This window comes from Mauremys reevesii, linkage group 12 (genome assembly GCF_016161935.1).
Source record: "Mauremys reevesii isolate NIE-2019 linkage group 12, ASM1616193v1, whole genome shotgun sequence".
NCBI lineage: Eukaryota > Metazoa > Chordata > Testudines > Geoemydidae > Mauremys > Mauremys reevesii.
The window spans coordinates 32,242,079-32,261,298 of record NC_052634.1 but is presented as its reverse complement, the minus strand read 5'-3'; the positions used below and the strand labels follow the sequence as shown (position 1 = coordinate 32,261,298).

Genomic DNA, 19,220 nt, shown 5'->3' with positions numbered 1-19,220 from the left:
TAGCCAAATTATTACAATTAAATAATTTTTGCCTGGATTTATTTACAAAAATTTTAAAGACACCAAGAACATTTTTTTTTTTAGCATTTTTATAAAATTCAACTGCTGTTTTTTTTAGCAGCCACAGAGTTAACTTTCTACTTTTTTTTAAATTACTTGCTTGTTTTTTAACGGCCACTTTGATTAACTTAAAGTACCATTTTAAGTATTGTTTTGGGTCTCTCTTTTTTTTTTTTTTTTACTATGCTTTGAAAATTTTTAACCTGTTTTTTAATTTTTTTTATTTGTTGCCTGCCTGCTTGGGCCCGATTTTTGCTTTTTTTGCTGAACTGTTTTTTTTATGGGCACTTGTTTCACTACCAGTTTAGCTAGGAGGGTTTTTTTTACTTACAAGGCTATTTAAGGTTTTTTTCGTGAGGCTTGCCACCTGGGCAAAAACGCATGGTTTATTGGCATTTAACTATTTATTTTTTTTTTTTTTTGTGGCAAACACACTGCTGTTATGGCGTATGCTGAGCACAAATGGTCAAATTTTGACAAGACCTTGAAGGCCCGGTACTTGCTTAGCCCGGGCCTTTTTTTTTTTTTTTTTTTTTTTTTGCCTGGAAGTTTTGTTTTAAGGCCTGCAACGTGCCCTGGGTGTAGGTTTGTGTTGGTGGCGGGTTTATGATTTTTTGTTTTAATTGGTTAATTTTAGTTAAGTACACTTCCCCAACTTCTCTGTTGCCCAGTTTGGCTACAACTGGGGGTAGATTTACCTGCCGCCCTTTTTGGTTAATCAGGGTGGTGAGAGGAATGCTAAACTCCTTTTTAGATTTTACACTTACTGTGGCTGAGAGTGGGCACCCCTTGAATTATGCAATTTTTAACATATAACACCAACAACTGTAATGCCAGAAGGGACCATTATGATCATCTAGTCTGACCTCCTGCACAATGCAGGTCACAGAATCTCACCCACCCACTTCTATAACAAACCCCTAACCTATGTCTGAGTTATTGAAATCCTCAAATCAGGGTGCACAGGGTACGCCTGGATCCAGTAAAGGGAAGCAGAGCACTTAGGATGAATGTACATGGGGATGGATGGAGGAGCATCGTCAGCCTCTTTGAGGAGGATGAGGATGGAGGAAGTGTGGCCAGCCAGTCTGACAGTGATCAGGGACATGAATGTCCCCTTTGGAGGTACCGGAAAGAAGAGACTGAGTGGGCAGGGCCAGGAAAGAGGCCATGGTGAAATGAGCGTGTAGACACATGTCAGCATCACACACAACACTTTGGGGATAATGCCATAAGAACGGCCATACCGGGTCAGACCAAAGGTCCATCTAGCCCAGTATCTGTCTACCGACAGTGGCCAACGCCAGGTGCCCCAGAGGGAGTGAACCTAACAGGCAATGATCAAGTGATCTCTCTCCTGCCATCCATCTCCATCCTCTGACGAACAGAGGCTAGGGACACCATTCTTACCCATCCTGGCTAATAGCCATTGATGGACTTAGCCACCATGAATTTATCCAGTCCCCTTTTAAACATTGTTATAGTCCTAGCCTTCACAACCTCCTCAGGTAAGGAGTTCCACAAGCTGACTGTGTGCTGTGTGAAGAAGAACTTCCTTTTATTTGTTTTAAACCTGCTGCCCTCTTAATTTCATTTGGTGACTCCTAGTTCTTATATTATGAGAATAAGTAAATAACTTTTCCTTAACAACTTATCCATGCCCACAGAATCAGCAGCAGGGGAAAAGAGGAAGTGATGTAAGGAAAGTAGCCAGGGGGCTCTCTGCATTCCTCTGGGCTGTGCATTGCCCAGGGATGGGGCCAGTGAATGGAGGCATCAGTGGGCATGGTGGAAAGGGGTGGTACCATGCAGGGTCTGGGTCACTGTACTCCTAGTAACACCTTCTAATTATCTAAATAATACAACTATAAGAAGGAATGTCAAGAAGCCATCAAGTCCAGCTGCCAGGCTTCTCCCTTGGGCCTCCGTTTCTGTGTCTCTGGCCCAGCCTCAGTGTCCCTAGAGTGAGGGATGGATTCAGTCATCGGTCACCATGGACACAATGTCACAGTGGGCAGCACAGCAGCTGCAGCTGGAATGGCTTTAAGCTGCCTTAGGCCAGGACGGCTGCTGGGGCTGGCACACTTGGGAGGAGGTAGGTGAGAACAGGGCTGGTGGATGAGGCACTCACTGAGCACCCGCAATCAGTGGTGGCCACTGATAGTGCCAATGAGAGGTAAAGCCACCCCCTCCCCGCCAGAAGCACCCTGAGGGCAGCAGCTGGCTCATCTGCCCTCCCTTGGGGTCAGCTTCCTCCCGTCCAGGATGCAAAAGGCATTATGGGCACAGACAGATGCAATTTACACTCAGAGGGGGAGATTTTCATAAACACTGGGGAGTTAGGATCCACAGAGCTTGTGCTCCTGAATCCAACACCACCTCAAGGGAAAATTACAACTGGCTATCAGTTCCTACAGCTGTCGTAAATAAAGCAGATCAGCAAACAAATCTCACCTGGCCGTGGAGAAGTGACTGGCCAGGGCGCTGAATCTGTGTGGGCATTTCTACAGCCATAGCTCATTGCCCAGTAGAAAAGTTACTTTGTCTTCCAAATCCTGGGAGTGGCTCCAGGGACAGCAAGTTTGTATAATTTTTGGTTGTGCCCAGAACAAGTCCAAGTCTCCCCCCTACCCCCACCCACCTGCCTTGTAAGCAGATATATATATATATTCAATAATGTAAAAATGTGAGGGCTTTGGGTTGGGGCTGCTGATGAGGGGTTTAGGGTGTGGGAGGGGCTCAAGGTTAGGGCAGAGGGTTAGGCGGGTGTGGGGGAGGTGAGGGCTCCAGCTGGGGATGTATGCTCTGGGGTGGGGCAGGGCCAGGGCTGAGGAGTTTGGGGTGCAGGCTGCCCCGGGGCTGGGGCCAGAGAAGAGGACTCCCCCCAGCCCTCTCCACATCAGCAGCAAGCTCTGAGAGAAGGGCCCCCCCCCCACCACCACCACTGGACATGCTCCTAGGGCCCCTCTCAGGGCCAGTAAGCCCCCAGTCCTCCCCTATGGAGAGTATGGGGTGGGGGGGAACTGCCATCATGTGTGCAACTCCTCCCCTGCTGCTGCCCCTCACTGTAGCCTCACTGGGAGTGGGGCAGGAGCGGTGACGGCGGGCGGGCAGGCAGGCGGAGGCTGTGCTGGTGGAGGGGCCCGCTGGAAAAGGGAAGGCTCAGAGGCAGAAGGGCAGGGGCAGGGGCAGCCTGACCTGGCACTGGAGGGGGCGCTAGGACCCTGCGGCGCCAGTTGATGCGCAAGGGGCTTTGGGAGAGACCCAGCCCCAAACACTGGGGGAGCCCAGGGGCCCATGGAACCCGCCAGGAAGGAGCCCGGGGAGCAGTTCAGCAGGCGTTGCAGTGCCCCCCCCCCCCCTACCTGCAGCGTGCAGGGGCGCCCAGCTCCGCCAGCACCCAGCGCCCTGGTCTGGCTCCCGGGGACCGCTCCCCTCTCCCGGGCTGCGAGAGCCGGGGCGGGGCTCAGGGGGCCGCAGGGCTTAGCCCCAGCCCGCGCCCAAGGGGTTCATGGTGTTCGGCAGGGAATGGAGGCGCCGTCCGGTCCTGGCGCCTCGCCCCGCTGCGAAACCGAAACAACCAGAGCAAAGTCCAACTCCCTCTGGCGCACCCACAGGGCTAGCGGGGGTAGGGGGGGGCAGCGACAGGGCCAGCAGGCTCAGCGCCCCGCTTGCCAGGCAGGGCTGCGGGCTGCTTGGCTGGGGCTGCAGGAGTGACCTCGCCCCGTGCAAAGCAGGGCCCAGCGCCTGCTCCAGCAGCCCCCCTGCCCGCCCGGCAGCGCACCCCGGCCCTGCCGCTGGCACTGCACGTGCTCCTGGGGCCCCTGTGGCGCCCGCTGCTAGACTGGGGGCCACGTCAATCTATCCCAGTGCCCAAAACAGCCTCCAGCCCCAGCCCCACCCTGCAGCCACACAGAGAGCACGGCAGGGACGGGACTCATGGACACAGTCACCAGCGACTCCTCTGCGGACAGGGGGTGCCGCTCTGCTCGCCAGTGTCCCAGCCCCACTCCGGGTTACCCTCCCTCCACCCATGGCCCCACCCACAAAACGAGCCCCGCCCCAACTCCAGGCTCCGCCCCTGCATCCTCCCCCCGCCCACTTCCTGCCCATTACGGGCATCACTCGTCCACTTCCCACACCTGCCCTCTCGGCCCCCTGCCACTGCTCGCTGGTGCCTCCTCCCCTCTCCCCCACTCAGCCATATCCGTGCTCACTTCATGTGTCGCCCCTCTCCTTCCCCTTCCTGCTCAGCCCCCCATGCTGCCAGCCTGTCCCTCCTCCCGTTCTGCGCCCCCTCTCCTTCCCCTGCTCAGCCCCCATGCTGCCAGCCTGTCCCTCCTCCCGCTCTGCCCCTCTCCTTCCCCTGCTCAGCCCCCATGCTGCCAGCCTGTCCCTCCTCCCGTTCTGCGCCCCCTCTCCTTCCCCTGCTCCGCCCCATGCTGCCAGCCTGTCCCTGCTCCCCGCTCTGCGCCCCTCTCCTTCCCCTGCTCAGCCCCATGCTGCCAGCCTGTCCCTCCTCCCCACTCTGCGCCCCTCTCCTTCCCCTCCTGCTCAGCCCCCATGCTGCCAGCCTGTCCCTGCTCCCGCTCTCGCCCTCTCCTTCCCCCTGCTCAGCCCCCCATGCTGCCAGCCTGTCCCTGCTCCCCACTCTGCGCCCCCCTCTCCTTCCCCCTGCTCAGCCCCCCATGCTGCCAGCCTGTCCCTCCTCCCCACTCTGCGCCCCCCTCTCCTTCCCCTCCCTGCTCAGCCCCCCATGCTGCCAGCCTGTCCCTCCTCCCCGTTCTGCGCCCCCCTCTCCTTCCCCCTGCTCCGCCCCCCATGCTGCCAGCCTGTCCCTCCTCCCGCTCTACGCCCCTCTCCTTCCTCCTGCTCAGCCCCCATGCTGCCAGCCTGTCCCTGCTCCCGCTCTGCGCCCCCTCGCCTTCCCCTCCCTGCTCAGCCCCCCATACTGCCAGCCTGTCACTGCTCCCTGCTCTGCGGCCCCCTCTCCTTCCCCTCCCTGCTCAGCCCCCCATGCTGCCAGCCTGTCCCTCCTCCCGTTCTGCGTCCCCTCTCCTTCCCCTGCTCAGCCCCCATGCTGCCAGCCTGTCCCTCCTCCCGCTCTGTGCCCCCTCTCCTTCCCCTCCTGCTCAGCCCCCATGCTGCCAGCCTGTCCCTCCTCCCGTTCTGCGTCCCCTCTCCTTCCCCTGCTCAGCCCCCATGCTGCCAGCCTGTCCCTCCTCCGCTCTGTGCCCCCCTCTCCTTCCCCTCCCTGCTCAGCCCCCCATGCTGCCAGCCTGTCCCTCCTCCCCGCTCTGCGCCCCCCTCTCCTTCCCCCTGCTCAGCCCCCCAAGCAGCCCGCCTGTCCCTCCTCCCGCTCTGTGCCCCCTCTCCTTCCCCTCCCTGCTAAGCCCCCCATGCTGCCAGCCTGTCCCTGCTCCCCGCTCTGCGCCCCCCTCTCCTTCCCCCTGCTTAGCCCCCCCATGCTGCCAGCCTGTCCCTCCTCCCGCTCTGCCCCCTCCTTCCCCTCCCTGCTCAGCCCCCCATGCTGCCAGCCTGTCCCTCCTCCCCGTTCTGCGGCCCTCTCCTTCCCCTGCTCCGCCCCCATGCTGCCAGCCTGTCCCTCCTCCCGCTCTCGCCCCTCTCCTTCCCCCTGCTCAGCCCCCATGCTGCCAGCCTGTCCCTGCTCCCCGCTCTGCGCCCCTCTCCTTCCCCTCCTGCTCAGCCCCATAATGCCAGCCTGTCACTGCTCCCTGCTCTCGCCCCCTCTCCTTCCCCTCCCTGCTCAGCCCCCCATGCTGCCAGCCTGTCCCTCCTCCCCGCTCTGCGCCCCCCTCTCCTTCCCCCTGCTCAGCCCCCCATGCTGCCAGCCTGTCCCTCCTCCCCGCTCTGTGCCCCCCTCTCCTTCCCCTCCCTGCTCAGCCCCCCCTGCAGGCAGCCTGTCCCTGCTCCCGTTCTGCGCCCCCTCTCCTTCCCCTGCTCAGCCCCTAAGCAGCCAGCCTGTCCCTCCTCCCGCTCTGCGCCTCTCCTTCCCCTGCTCAGCCCCCATGCTGCCAGCCTGTCCCTCCTCTCCGCTCTGTGCCCCTCTCATTCCTCCTGCTCAGCCCCCATGCTGCCAGCCTGTCCCTCCTCTCCGCTCTCGCCCCCTCTCCTTCCACTCCCTGCTAAGCCCCGCATGCTGCCAGCCTGTCCCTGCTCCCCGCTCTGTGCCCTCCTCTCCTTCCCCCTGCTCAGCCCCCCATGCTGCCAGCCTGTCCCTCCTCCGCTCTGCGCCCCTCTCCTTCCCCTGCTCAGCCCCCATGCTGCCAGCCTGTCCCTGCTCCCGCTCTGCTCCCCTCTCCTTCCCCTGCTCAGCCCCATGCTGCCAGCCTGTCCCTGCTCCCGCTCTGCGCCCCTCCTTTCCCTCCTGCTCAGCCCCCATGCTGCCAGCCTGTCCATGCTCCCGCTCTGCGCCTCTCCTTCCCCTGCTCAGCCCCACATGCTCCCAGCCTGTCCCTGCTCCCGCTCTCGCCCCTCTCCTTCCCCTGCTCAGCCCCCATGCTGACAGCCTGTCCCTCCTCCCGCTCTGTGCCCCCTCTCCTTCCCCCTGCTCAGCCCCCATGCTGCCAGCCTGTCCCTCCTCCTCGCTCTACGCCCCCCTCTCCTTCCCCTCCCTGCTCAGCCCCCCATGCTGCCAGCCTGTCCCTGCTCCCTGCTCTGTGCCCCCCTCTCCTTCCCCTCCCTGCTCAGCCCCCCATGCTGCCAGCCTGTCCCTCCTCCCGCTCTGCCCCCTCCTTCCCCTCCTGCTCAGCCCCCATGCTGCCAGCCTGTCCCACCTCCCCGCTCTGCCCCTCTCCTTCCCCTCCTGCTCAGCCCCCATGCTGCCAGCCTGTCCCTCCTCCCGCTCTGCGCCCCTCTCCTTCCCCTGCTCAGCCCCCATGCTGCCAGCCTGTCCCTCCTCCCCGCTCTCCGCCCCCCACTCCTTCCCCTCGCTGGTCAGCCCCCCCATGCTGCCAGCCTGTCCCTGCTCCCCGCTCTGGGCCCCCCTCTCCTTCCCCCTGCTCAGCCCCCCATGCTGCCAGCCTGTCCCTCCTCCCGCTCTGCGCCCCTCTCCTTCCCCTGCTCAGCCCCATGCTGCCAGCCTGTCCCTCCTCTCCGCTCTCTGCCCCCTCTCCTTCCCCTCCTGCTCAGCCCCCATGCTGCCAGCCTGTCCCTCCTCTCCGCTCTGCGCCTCTCTCCTTCCCCTGCTCAGCCCCACATGCTGCCAGCCTGTCCCTGCTCCCCGCTCTGTGGCCCCCACTCCTTCCCCTGCTCAGCCCCATGCTGCCAGCCTGTCCCTCCTCCCGCTCTGCGCCCTCTCCTTCCCCTGCTCAGCCCCCATGCTGCCAGCCTGTCCCTCCTCCCTGCTCTGCGCCTCTCCTTCCCCCTGCTCAGCCCCCCATGCTGCCAGCCTGTCCCTGCTCCCCGCTCTGTGCCCCCCTCTCCTTCCCCCTGCTCAGCCCCCCATGCTGCCAGCCTGTCCCTCCTCCCGCTCTGCGCCCCTCTCCTTCCCCTGCTCAGCCCCATGCTGCCAGCCTGTCCCTCCTCCCGCTCTGCCCCTCTCCTTCCCCTGCTCAGCCCCCATGCTGCCAGCCTGTCCCTCCTCCCGCTCTGTGCCCCCTCTCCTTCCTCCTGCTCAGCCCCCATGCTGCCAGCCTGTCCCTCCTCCCGCTCTGCCCCTCTCCTTCCTCCCTGCTCAGCCCCCATGCTGCCAGCCTGTCCCTGCTCCTGCTCTGTGCCCCCTCTCTCTCCTTCCCTGCTCAGCCCCATGCTGCCAGCCTGTCCCTCCTCCCGCTCTGCGCCCCTCTCCTTCCCCTGCTCAGCCCCATGCTGCCAGCCTGTCCCTCCTCCCCGCTCTGCCCCTCTCCTTCCCCTCCTGCTCAGCCCCCATGCTGCCAGCCTGTCCCTCCTCCCGCTCTGCCCCTCTCCTTCCCCTCCTGCTCAGCCCCCCATGCTGCCAGCCTGTCCCTCCTCGCCGCTCTGCGCCCCCTCTCCTTCCCCTGCTCAGCCCCCATGCTGCCAGCCTGTCCCTGCTCCCGCTCTGCCCCTCTCTCCTTCCCCTGCTCAGCCCCATGCTGCCAGCCTGTCCCTCCTCCCCGCTCTGCGCCCCTCTCCTTCCCCTGCTCAGCCCCATGCTGCCAGCCTGTCCCTCCTCTCCGCTCTGCGCCCCTCTCCTTCCCCTGCTCAGCCCCCATGCTGCCAGCCTGTCCCTGCTCCCGCTCTGCGCCCCTCTCCTTCCTCCCTGCTCAGCCCCCATGCTGCCAGCCTGTCCCTCCTCCCGCTCTGCCCCCTCTCCTTCCTCCTGCTCAGCCCCCCATGCTGCCAGCCTGTCCCTCCTCTCCGCTCTGCGCCCCCCTCTCCTTCCCCTGCTCAGCCCCCATGCTGCCAGCCTGTCCCTCCTCCCGCTCTGCGCCCTCTCCTTCCCCTGCTCAGCCCCCATGCTGCCAGCCTGTCCCTCCTCCCGCTCTCGCCCCTCTCCTTCCCCTGCTCAGCCCCCATGCTGCCAGCCTGTCCCTCCTCCCGCTCTCTGCCCCCTCTCCTTCCCCTCCTGCTCAGCCCCCATGCTGCCAGCCTGTCCCTCCTCCCGCTCTCGCCCCTCTCCTTCCCCTGCTCAGCCCCCATGCTGCCAGCCTGTCCCTCCTCCCGCTCTCGCCCCCTCTCCTTCCCCTGCTCAGCCCCCATGCTGCCAGCCTGTCCCTCCTCCCGCTCTGCCCCCTCTCCTTCCCCTGCTCAGCCCCCATGCTGCCAGCCTGTCCCTCCTCTCTGCTCTGCGCCCCTCTCCGTCCCCCTGCTCAGCCCCCCATGCTGCCAGCCTGTCCCTGCTCCCCGCTCTGCTCCCCCCTCTCCTTCCCCTCCCTGCTCAGCCCCCCATGCTGCCAGCCTGTCCCTGCTCCCGCTCTGCGCCCCTCTCCTTCCCCTGCTCAGCCCCCCATGCTGCCAGCCTGTCCCTCCTCTCCGCTCTGCACCCCTCTCTCCTTCCTCCCTGCTCAGCCCCCATGCTGCCAGCCTGTCCCTGCTCCCGCTCTGCTCCCCTCTCCTTCCCCTGCTCAGCCCCCATGCTGCCAGCCTGTACCTCCTCTCCGCTCTGCTCCCCTCCTTCCCCTCCTGCTCAGCCCCCATGCTGCCAGCCTGTACCTCCTCTCCGCTCTGCGCCCCCCTCCCTTCCCCTCCCTGCTCAGCCCCCCATGCTGCCAGCCTGTCCATGCTCCCCGCTCTGTGCCTCTCCTTCCCCTGCTCAGCCCCACATGCTCCCAGCCTGTCCCTCCTCCCCGCTCTGTGCCCCCATCTCCTTCCCCCTGCTCAGCCCCCCCATGCTGCCAGCCTGTCCCTCCTCCCGCTCTGTGCCCCTCTCCTTCCACTCCTTCTCAGCCCCCATGCTGCCAGCCTGTCCCTCCTCCGCCTCTCGCCCCCTCTCCTTCCTCCCTGCTCAGCCCCCCATGCTGCCAGCCTGTCCCTCCTCTCCGCTCTGCGCCCCTCTCCTTCCCTCCTGTTCAGACCCCATGCTGCCAGCCTGTCCCTCCTCTCGCTCTCGCCCCTCTCCTTCCCCTCCTGCTCAGCCCCCATGCTGCCAGCCTGTCCCTGCTCCCTGCTCTGTGCCCCCTCTCCTTTCCCTCCTGCTCAGCCCCCATGCTGCCAGCCTGTCCCTGCTCCCGCTCTGCGCCCCTCTCCTTCCCCTGCTCAGCCCCCATGCTGCCACCCTGTCCCTGCTCCCGCTCTGCTCCCCTCTCCTTCCCCTGCTCAGCCCCATGCTGCCAGCCTGTCCCTGCTCCCACTCTGCCCCTCTCCTTCCCCTGCTCAGCCCCCATGCTGCCACCCTGTCCCTGCTCCCGCTCTCGCCCCTCTCCTTCCCCTGCTCAGCCACCCATGCTCCCAGCCTGTCCCTCCTCCCGCTCTGCGCCCCATCTCCTTCCCCTGCTCAGCCCCCATGCTGCCAGCCTGTCCCTCCTCCCCGCTCTGCCCCCTCTCCTTCCCCTGCTCAGCCCCCATGCTGCCAGCCTGTCCCTGCTCCCCGCTCTGTGCCCTCTCCTTCCCCTCCTGCTCAGCCCCCATGCTGCCAGCCTGTCCCTGCTCCTGCTCTGTGCCCCCTCTCCTTCCCCTGCTCAGCCCCCATGCTGCCAGCCTGTCCCTCCTCCTGCTCTGTGCCCCCTCTCCTTCCCCTGCTCAGCCCCCATGCTGCCAGCCTGTCCCTGCTCCCGCTCTGCTCCCCCTCTCCTTCCCCTGCTCAGCCCCCATGCTGCCAGCCTGTCCCTCCTCCCTGCTCTGCTCCCCCTCTCCTTCCCCTGCTCAGCCCCCATGCTGCCAGCCTGTCCCTCCTCCCGCTCTGCCCCTCTCCTTCCCCTCCTGCTCAGCCCCCATGCTGCCAGCCTGTCCCTGCTCCTGCTCTGTGCCCCCTCTCCTTCCCCTGCTCAGCCCCCATGCTGCCAGCCTGTCCCTCCTCCCCGCTCTGGCCCCCTCTCCTTCCCTCCTGCTCAGCCCCCATGCTGCCAGCCTGTCCCTCCTCCCGCTCTCGCCCCCTCTCCTTCCCCTGCTCAGCCCCTATGCAGCCAGCCTGTCCCTCCTCCCGCTCTGCCCCTCTCTCCTTCCCCTGCTCAGCCCCATGCTGCCAGCCTGTCCCTCCTCTCCGCTCTGTGCCCCCCTCTCCTTCCCCCGGCTCAGCCCCCCAGGCTGCCCGCCTTTCCCTCCTCCGCTCTGCGCCCCTCTCCTTCCCCTCCTGCTAAGCCCCCATGCTGCCAGCCTGTCCCTGCTCCGCTCTGCCCCTCTCCTTCCCCTGCTCAGCCCCCATGCTGCCAGCCTGTCCCTCCTCCCCACTCTGCGCCCCTCTCCTTCCCCTGCTCAGCCCCCATGCTGCCAGCCTGTACCTGCTCCCCGCTCTGCTCCCCCCTCTCCTTCCCCTGCTCAGCCCCCATGCTGCCAGCCTGTCCCTGCTCCCGCTCTGCGCCCCCTCCTTCCTCCTGCTCAGCCCCCATGCTGCCAGCCTGTCCATGCTCCCGCTCTGCGCCCCCTCTCCTTCCCCTGCTCAGCCCCATGCTCCCAGCCTGTCCCTCCTCCCGCTCTGCCCCATCTCCTTCCCCTGCTTAGCCCCCATGCTGCCAGCCTGTCCCTCCTCCCGCTCTGCGCCCCTCTCCTTCCTCCTGCTCAGCCCCCATGCTGCCAGCCTGTCCCTCCTCCTCGCTCTGCCCCCCTCTCCTTCCCCTGCTCAGCCCCATTCTGCCAGCCTGTCCTGCTCCTGCTCTGTGCCCCCTCTCCTTCCCCTCCTGCTCAGCCCCCATGCTGCCAGCCTGTCCCTCCTCCCGCTCTGCGCCCCTCTCCTTCCCCTGCTCAGCCCCCAAGCAGCCAGCCTGTCCCTCCTCCCGCTCTGTGCCCCCTCTCCTTCCCCTCCTGCTCAGCCCCCATGCTGCCAGCCTGTCCCTCCTCCCCGCTCTGCGCCCCCATCTCCTTCCCCCGGCTCAGCCCCCATGCTGCCAGCCTGTCCCTCCTCTCCGCTCTGCGCCCCCATCTCCTTCACCCTGCTCAGCCCCCCCCATGCTGCCACCCTGTCCCTGCTCCGCTCTGCCCCCTCTCCTTCCCCTGCTCAGCCACCCATGCTCCCAGCCTGTCCCTCCTCCCCGCTCGGCGCCCCCCTCTCCTTCCCCTCCCTGGTCAGCCCCCCCATGCTGCCAGCCTGTCCCTGCTCCCGCTCTGCCCCCTCTCCTTCCCCTCCTGCTCAGCCCCCATGCTGCCAGCCTGTCCCTGCTCCTGCTCTGTGCCCCTCTCCTTCCCCTCCTGCTCAGCCCCCATGCTGCCAGCCTGTCCCTGCTCCTGCTCTGTGCCCCCCTCTCCTTCCCCTCCCTGCTCAGCCCCCCATGCTGCCAGCCTGTCCCTCCTCACCGCTCTGCGCCCCCCTCTCCTTCCCCCTGCTCAGCCCCCCAAGCAGCCAGCCTGTCCCTCCTCCCCGCTCGGGCCCCCCCTCTCCTTCCCTCCTGCTCAGCCCCCATGCTGCCAGCCTGTCCCTCCTCCCGCTCTGCCCCCTCTCCTTCCCCCTGCTCAGCCCCCTAAGCAGCCAGCCTGTCCCTCCTCCCCGCTCTGCGCCCCCCTCTCCTTCCCCCTGCTCAGCCCCCCATGCTGCCAGCCTGTCCCTCCTCTCCGCTCTGTGCCCCTCTCCTTCCCCTGCTCAGCCCCCATGCTGCCAGCCTTTCCCTCCTCTCCGCTCTGCGCCCCTCTCCTTCCCCTCCTGCTAAGCCCCCATGCTGCCAGCCTGTCCCTGCTCCCGCTCTGCGCCCCTCTCCTTCCCCTGCTCAGCCCCCATGCTGCCAGCCTGTCCCTGCTCCCCACTCTGCGCCCCCCTCTCCGTCCCCTCCCTGCTCAGCCCCCCATGCTGCCAGCCTGTCCCTGCTCCCCGCTCTGCGCCCCCCTCTCCTTCCCCCTGCTCAGCCCCCCATGCTGCCAGCCTGTCCCTGCTCCCGCTCTGCGCCCCTCTCCTTCCTCCTGCTCAGCCCCCCATGCTGCCAGCCTGTCCATGCTCCCCGCTCTGCGCCCCCCTCTCCTTCCCCCTGCTCAGCCCCACATGCTCCCAGCCTGTCCCTCCTCCCCGCTCTGCGCCCCCATCTCCTTCCCCTGCTTAGCCCCCATGCTGCCAGCCTGTCCCTCCTCCCCGCTCTGCGCCCCTCTCCTTCCTCCTGCTCAGCCCCCATGCTGCCAGCCTGTCCCTCCGCCCCGCTCTACGCCCCTCTCCTTCCCTCCTGCTCAGCCCCCATTCTGCCAGCCTGTCCCTGCTCCTGCTCTGTGCCCCCTCTCCTTCCTCCTGCTCAGCCCCCATGCTGCCAGCCTGTCCCTCCTCCCGCTCTGCGCCCCTCTCCTTCCCCTGCTCAGCCCCCAAGCAGCCAGCCTGTCCCTCCTCCCGCTCTGTGCCCCCTCTCCTTCCTCCTGCTCAGCCCCCATGCTGCCAGCCTGTCCCTCCTCCCGCTCTGCGCCCCTCTCCTTCCTCCCTGCTCAGCCCCCATGCTGCCAGCCTGTCCCTCCTCTCCGCTCTGCGCCCCTCTCCTTCCCCTGCTCAGCCCCCATGCTGCCAGCCTGTCCCTGCTCCCGCTCTGCGCCTCTCCTTCCCCTGCTCAGCCCCCATGCTGCCAGCCTGTCCCTCCTCCCGCTCTGCGCCCCTCTCCTTCCCCTGCTCAGCCCCATGCTGCCAGCCTGTCCCTCCTCCCGCTCTGCCCCTCTCCTTCCCCCTGCTCAGCCCCCCATGCTGCCAGCCTGTCCCTCCTCCCCGCTCTGCGCCCCCCTCTCCTTCCCCCTGCTCAGCCCCCCATGCTGCCAGCCTGTCCCTGCTCCCCGCTCTGCGCCCCTCTCCTTCCCCTGCTCAGCCCCCATGCTGCCAGCCTGTCCCTGCTCCCGCTCTGCCCCTCTCCTTCCCCTGCTCAGCCCCCATGCTGCCAGCCTGTCCCTGCTCCCCGCTCTGCGCCCCGCTCTCCTTCCCCCTGCTCATCCCCTGTGGTGGAGTAGGGGCTGTCAGAGATAGGTGAGAGACAGGTATTCAACCTGTAACATGAATAGGCAGGGGGGAGGGGAGGCCGACACCCCTGCCTGGGAAGCTAGACAAAGCAAAGGAGTTGAGTGGGGAGGGTGGAGTCAGTTGATCAGTTTTTCAGTTTGTGGGTTCGGGTGCTGGGTGGGGGGTTTGCAGGGGAACCTGTGCTGGAATCCAGGCACCCTGAACCCCCAGAAAGGCCAGATTGAGGGGTCCTGGCTCTGAACATGAGCTCTGCTGTATCCTGTGTTCCTGTTGTCCAATAAACCTTCTGTCTTACTCGCTGGCTGAGAGTCACTGTGAGTCCCAGGAAGAGGGGTGCAGGGCCGGATGGGGGGCTGGATGCTCCAGACTCCGGGTTTTTGGGTTACAGGGTGGGCACGGGGCTGCCCCTCCGGAAAGAGTGCCATGTTCCCCTGGAGGTGGATGGGAGGAAGGTCACTGGGTACTGGGACATGGGCACAGAGGTGATGCTGGCCCGGCCCGAGGTGGTGACCCCAGATCGGATGGTGCCCGACACCTACCTGACCGTGAGGGGTGTGAGCGGGACCCCATTGAAGGTGCCCATGGTGAGGGTGCACCTGAAGTGGGGGGCCAAGGAGGGCCCCAAGGACGTGGGGGTACACCCACATTTGCCCACGGAGGTGTTAATAGGGGGGACCTCGAGGACTGGCCAAGCAACGCCCGGGGTGCCCTGGTCGTGACCCGTAGTCAGAGTCGGCACAGGGCACTGTGCCCTGACAACGGGGAAGGTACTCTGCCCGAGGTGCCGGACCCTAACCTGGTTGGGAGGGAACGCTCAGGGACACGACCCAGAGAGGCTGCTACCTCAGACCTAGCTGGTGAGAGAGAGCGGGTCCCCATCCCTGTCCCAACTGCTGAGCTCCAGGCCGAGTTGCAGAAAGATCCCTCCTTGCGGAAGCTCAGGGACCTGGCCAACCTCAGTGCGGTACAGACCATGAGGAGAGGTTGCAAGGAGAGGTTCCTGTGGGAGAAGGGGTTCCTGTACCGAGAATGGGCTCCCCCCAGGGAAGTGGAGTCATGGGGGATCAGGAGGCAGCTGGTGGTTCCCCAGAAGTTTCGCCACAAGCTCCTGTACCTGGCCCATGACATTCCCCTCGCAGGGCACCAGGGAATCCGGCGCACCAGGCAGAGGCTGCTACAGAACTTTTACTGGCCTGGGGTCTTTACCCATGTTCGACAGTACTGCCAATCCTGTGACCCCTGCCAGCGGGTGGGGAAGGCCCAGGACAAGGGGAAAGCAGCTTTGAGGCCTTTGCCCATCATAGAAGAACCTTTCCAGAAGGTGGCCATGGACATAGTGGGACCTCTCAGCAAGGCGACCCGGTCGGGGAAGAAATACATCCTGGTGGTGGTAGATTTCGCCACTCGCTACCCCGAGGCGGTGGCCTTGTCCTCTATCAAAGCAGACACCGTGGCAGATGCGCTGCTGACCATTTTCAGCCGGGTGGGGTTCCCCAAGGAAGTCTTAACGGACCAGGGGTCCAACTTCATGTCGAGCCTGCTCCAGTCCCTGTGGGAGAAATGTGGGGTCCGGCACAACTGGGCCTCAGCGTATCACCCCCAGACCAATGGGCTGGTGGAAAGGTTCAATGGGACGCTAAAGATGATGCTAAAAACATTTAGGAACCAGCACCCACAGGACTGGGACAAGTACTTACCTCCCCTGCTGTTCGCGTACAGGGAGGTACCCCAGGAATCTACCGGGTTCTTGCCTTTTGAACTGTTATATGGGAGGCGGGTAAGGGGGCCCCTGGACCTGATGAGAGACGAATGGGAGGGGAAGGCTGCCCGATGGCGAGTCAGTGGTGGAGTATGTCCTGACCTTCCATGAAAGACTTGCCGAGCTCATGGGCCTGGCCAGGGAGAATCTGGCCCGAGCCCAGAGGAAGCAGAAGGTCTGGTACGACCGCACGGCGCGGGCCCGCGCCTTCGCCACCGGGGGTCAAGTGATGGCTCTCATCCCCGTGAGAAAGAACAAACTCCAGGCCGCCTGGGAAGAGCCCTTCAAGGTTATCAAGCAACTAAATGAGGTAAACTATGTGGTGGAGCTATCTAACCGGGCTCATCACCGCCGGGTGTACCATGTGAATATGATGAAGCCATACTATGACGGGGGAATGTGGTGTTGGCCGTGTGTGGACATTGGGAGGAGCCGGGAGCTGACCCTTTAGTGGATCTATTCCCGGGGACAAAGGCTGGTTCCCCCCTGGAGGCGATTCCCCTTTCTGATCAGCTGACCCTGGCCCAGCAGGCTGAGATCAGAGGGGCGCTGCATCTGTACCGACAGCTGTTTTCCAACCAGCCCGGGCGCACTAATTTGACTGTCCACCGGGTGGGGGTCACCCCCCACCCCCATACGATGCTCCCCTTTTCGGGTCACAGGAAAAACTGCCCAGGACCTAGAAAGAGAGGTCAGGGACATGCTGGCTTTGGGGGTGATCCAGCCGTCTGCCAGCCCCTGGGCCTCGCCGCTGGTCCTGGTCCCCAAAAGGGATAGGTCGATCCAGTTCTGTGTGGACTATCGAAAGCTCAATGCCATCACTGTATCTGATGCCAACCCCATGCCCAGGCCTGACAACCTCCTAGACAAGCTGGGAGGCGCTCGGTACCTCACCACCATGGATCTTACAAAGGGCTACTGGGAAGTGCCGCTGGACGCAGATGCCAGGCTGAAATTGGCCTTTATCACCGCTCTGGGGCTCTACGAGTTTCTGACCCTGCCCTTCGGCCTCAAGGGAGCACCGGCCACCTTCCAGCGCCTGGTGGATCAGCTACTGAGGGGGATGGAGAGTTTTGACGTGGCATATATTGACGACATCTGCGTCTTCAGCCAGACCTGGGAGGACCACGTGTCCCAGGTTAAACAAGTGCTGGACCAACTCCGAGAGGCTGGACTAACCGTAAAGGCTGAGAAGTGCAAGGTGGGGATGGCTGAAGTATCTTACCTGGGCCATCGGGTGGGGAGCGGCTGCCTAAAGCCGGAACCAGCCAAGGTGGAGGTGATCAGAGACTGGCCCGCTCCCCAAACCAAGAAGCAGGTCCAGGCCTTTATTGGGATGGCGGGGTACTATCGAAGGTTCGTGCCCCACTTTAGCGCCATAGCCGCCCCCATCACTGAGCTGTGCAAGAAGGGGAAGCCAGACAAGGTGGTCTGGACCGAGGAGTGCCAGCAGGCTCTCCAGGCGCTGAAGGAGGCTCTGCTCAGTGGCCCAGTTCTGGCAAATTCAGACTTTGACAAGCCCTTTATGGTGTTCACTGACGCCTCAGACACGGGGCTGGGGGTGGTGTTGATGTAGGAGGATGAAAAGGGGGAGAGACACCCCATCGTGTACCTGAGCAAGAAGTTGCTACCCCGGGAGCAGAACTACGCGGCCATCGAGAAGGAATGCCTGGCCATGGTGTGGGGCCCTTAAGAAACTGGAGCCATATCTCTTTGGGAACCACTTCACCGTGTACACCGACCACTCTCCCCTGACCTGGCTGCACCAGCTGAAAGGAGCCAACGCCAAGCTCCTGAGGTGGAGCCTGATCCTGCAGGACTATGACATGGACGTGGTCCACGTGAAGGGAAGTGCCAACCTGATAGCAGACGCGCTGTCCTGGAGAGGGGGCCCTGAACTTTCCCGGGTCACTGGGCAGAGTGACCCTGCTCAGTTCAGTCTCGAAAGGGGGAGAGATGTGCTGGAGTAGGGGCTGTCTGTGTGGGGGTTGGGGGAGCCGGGGAGGACATTAGGTGAGGGACAGGTATTCAGCCTGTAACATGAGCTAGGCAGGGGGGAGGGGAGGTCAACATCTCTGCCAGGGGAGCTAGACAAAGGAGAGAGCCGACTGGAGAGGGAGAGTCAGTTTCGATTTGGGGCTGGGGGAGGGGAGTTCAGAGAATCCTAGGCTGGGATCCAAGCACCCTGAACCCCCCAGAAAGGACAGATTGAGAGGTCCTGGCTCTGCCCACAAGCTCTGCTGTAGTCTGTGTTCCTGTGTCCAATAAACCTTCTGTTTTACTGGCTGGCTGAAAATGACTGTGAGTCCCAGGAAGAGGGGTGCAGAGTTGGACTCCCCAGCACTCCAAGAGGCAGCGGGGATCAATGCCCACGTCCTCCAGCGGCAAGGCAGCCGCGGGACCTTCTCTTGCCCTTCTTTTAGAAGCCATGGACAGTCAGCCGGCTCAGCTCCTCCAGTGGCCTCCATCCCTCTCCCCGCTTGGCCTCCCAAAAGGCCAGCCCTTGCGGAGCACAAAGCTCTTCCTGCCCGGCCCTTCTCCCCCTTGTGCTGACTGGGAGGCTGGCGACAGCTGGGGGAAGTTAGCTCAAATGGAAGAGCATGGGAGAAGTAGTCAGACCCAGACACACATTCTCCAGCCTGCTCTGCTCTGCTGTGCTCTGCTGGGCTGGGCTCTAGTGGGGGACCTGCACCTTTCTTTCTGAGCTCTCACTGGAGCACAATCCCTTTCCTCCTCCCTCCCTGCTAGTCTACGCCAAGCTCATTGGCCGGGAGGGAGAGCCACTCAAATACAGAATTACTCACATCCCAGGGCTCCATGAAGAGAATGAGGAGATGGGCGGGGTGGCACACGATACCAGCTCAGCTGAGACCGTGAGACCTCGCAGCCTCCTGATCTCAGGCAGCATGGCAGCCGTGGAGCAGAGCAGAGCACGCAGACAGCTTGGAGACAGCCAAAGCGGGGAAGGGCTGCGTTGGTCTGGAAGAGGGAGTCGGTGGCTGTCTATCCTGGCGGAGGCAGGGTCGTTTTGCTGTATGCTGGGCCAGGGGCCAGGGAGCCTGCTAGAGTTGCTGAGCTGGGCCTGCTCCTGGCTTTGCTTGGGTTAGAGGAAAGTGGTGAAGATAAGAATGGCCCTCCTGGGTGAGACCGATGGTCCATCTAGGCCACTATCACGTCTTCTGACAGTAACCGATGCCAGGCGCTTCAGTGGCAATGGCCAGAGCAGGCAATCATCAAGTAATCTATCCCTGCGTTGTCTTCTGAAGCTTGGTGCTTGTTTCAGGGGCTAACTCTCAGCCCAGACACACTCCAGGGAGGGAGCGTTGGTGTTTGTGCCGAGGAGCGTGGCTGGGACTCGGACCCCCTTCCCCAGCTCTGGGTAGCACGCCCTCCCCATTTCAGGCTGTGTTCTGCTTAAGGCCACAGAGCCCTTGCCTTTTTTTGCCCGGTGCCTGAGAGTCAGGCCAGCTGTGGGGAATTAGCTCAAGCGGCAGAGCGCTCGCTTTGCATGCGAGAAGTAGTGGGGGACGCTGCCCGCATTCTCCGAGCCGGTCAACTAAGGGCTCCTGATGAGCGTGGTGGACGGGAGAGCCGGCCATCTGACTTTTGGCCTGGCTGCCCGTAGCAGTTAGGCCGAAAAATGAAAAGCCATCCTCCCCAGGCCCACAGCCACCCAGGGGCTCCTCTGCACCATCTTGCCTCCACGAGTGCCACACTCTCACCAGCTGAACCAGGCAAGCCACGAGAAGCTTCTCAAGGTCTTTCCCTGGTGTGGGCTCGGATGTGAAAAGCACCTGGCCGTTCATCAGCTGTTGCAAGAAGTGTGGAGAGTAGGAGTAGCGATGGGGCTGTAGCTTTCCACAGCATCTCAATTTGGGCAGCTTTCCATTCCCCTTTTCTGTGTAATGTCCCTCC

The 19,220-nt window shown here is 63.5% G+C and overlaps 1 protein-coding gene and 1 pseudogene across 1 annotated transcript in view; both read right to left on the bottom strand.

The window, feature by feature from the left end:
• The window catches only part of LOC120375681 (butyrophilin subfamily 1 member A1-like), a 44,522-nt gene extending 41,995 nt beyond the window's left edge, over positions 1–2,527 (bottom strand). Inside the window, exon 1 of the mRNA XM_039496490.1 lies at positions 2,515–2,527. The gene's annotated coding sequence lies outside the window, so the exon portion shown is untranslated. The remainder of the gene's footprint in view (positions 1–2,514) is intronic.
• LOC120375680 overlaps positions 1–19,220 on the bottom strand; it is a 1,085,709-nt pseudogene that overhangs the window by 623,139 nt on the left and 443,350 nt on the right.